The sequence below is a fragment of the Hesperophylax consimilis genome, chromosome 3 (genome assembly GCF_061612785.1).
Source record: "Hesperophylax consimilis isolate HC1 chromosome 3, BYU_Hcon_1.0, whole genome shotgun sequence".
Taxonomy (NCBI): domain Eukaryota; kingdom Metazoa; phylum Arthropoda; class Insecta; order Trichoptera; family Limnephilidae; genus Hesperophylax; species Hesperophylax consimilis.
This window is the reverse complement of record NC_142838.1, coordinates 30540768-30542214: the sequence shown is the minus strand read 5'-3', so window position 1 is coordinate 30542214 and position 1447 is coordinate 30540768. Positions and strand designations below refer to the sequence as shown.

The 1447-nt window shown below is 29.5% G+C and overlaps 1 non-coding gene across 1 annotated transcript; it reads left to right on the top strand.

Moving 5' to 3' along the window:
* Positions 1-913: 913 nt before the first annotated feature.
* Positions 914-986, top strand: TRNAA-GGC (transfer RNA alanine (anticodon GGC)). Its single transcript has one exon. It is a non-coding gene; the product is annotated as a tRNA-Ala (tRNA).
* Positions 987-1447: the final 461 nt, after the last annotated feature.

Below are 1447 nucleotides of genomic sequence, written 5' to 3'. Positions count from 1 at the left end.
CAGGGGAACTCGTAATTTGGGTTTTTCGATGCGTATTAAATCGTATTTGACAAATTTACGGTTTGAGTAACGGTGGTGAATTTTAATAATAAAATAACTGACAAGAATTTCAAACAGCCCTTAGGGGGTATTTTCAAATATACATTATATTAAAATGAAATTGAAAAATTGGATGTACCAATCTACATTTAAATAATATTGTATGTAAATTGATACCATCAAAAAAGGAATAATATATGTTGTTACAAACTGGTTTCGCTAAGTTATAAATCTCTTTTGTTATTTTCACATTTTGAAATACATTACATGTCACAGTTTTGAAGAGTTATGTTAATATTTCAGAGCTCAATAGCTTATCATAGAAATGATATCGCGAAATGATAATTGCATTATCCTGTAATTTCTAAACAGAAAAAGCTGTGTTCGTTCACGATGTCACAATTCACCAATCGAGGTATTTTGCGGCTTTTTTTATTTAATGCTATAGTGTAAATTTGAACTTGGATAATTTTTTGACTAATTAATTATTTATATTTAAACAATAATTATTTCCCTGAAACACCTAGGTATATAAATCGAAAATATCTTCCCCAAAAAAGTACATGCCGCCGACGGGAATTGAACACGCAGCCTTCTGATTGGTGGTCAGGTGCTCTACCTTATAAAAAATATCTATTAAACATTAGCTTTTCATTAAAAAAAACAATAATATTTGACTAGTCAAAATATTTCACCAATAGATGAAGATATAATATGTCTCGACGACATCTAGTAGGAGATTTAGCATTTTCAATGTCTTTCCTAAAGCAATAAATTGGGTAGTTTTTTAGTGAAAAAAAATCTAATAAGCAATAAATAATTCTTGAATACAAAATTCCAGTACATATTTAATAATTTAGCAAGTTTTTAATAAGCCGATGTAGCGCAATTGGTAGAGCATCTGACCGGCAATCAGAAGGCTGTGGGTTCAATTCCCGTCGTCGACAGGTATTTTTTCTACATTTTTTCAATTTACATAGGTGTTTCTGACTCATAGCTCAACAATAATATGTTATAATTTGTGCTGTGCATAAAAAACCTTGTCTCTTAAACATTAGTTTATCATTAAAAAAATAACTAATTTATTACCTAATTTGGTAATCGTCGGTAATCTTTATTCTCTTTGTCGGTTTTAGGAGGGAATAATATCTTCTTTATATTCCATGATAATAAAATCATTATGAAGATCCATCATCTTATGACATGAGCTGACATCTACCTAATGTTGCGCGATTTAGCTTGCGGGCTTGTACTCAACAACATAATATTCTTTCAGATAAATACATTAGTACGATAAGATGTAAAATAATTGGTAACCTACCTAGATAATTAATGTGTTTCTGCACATGTTTGGTTTGACTTTTCGTCATTTTTAATATGAAATTTAAACTCATTAATCAATGGTTAA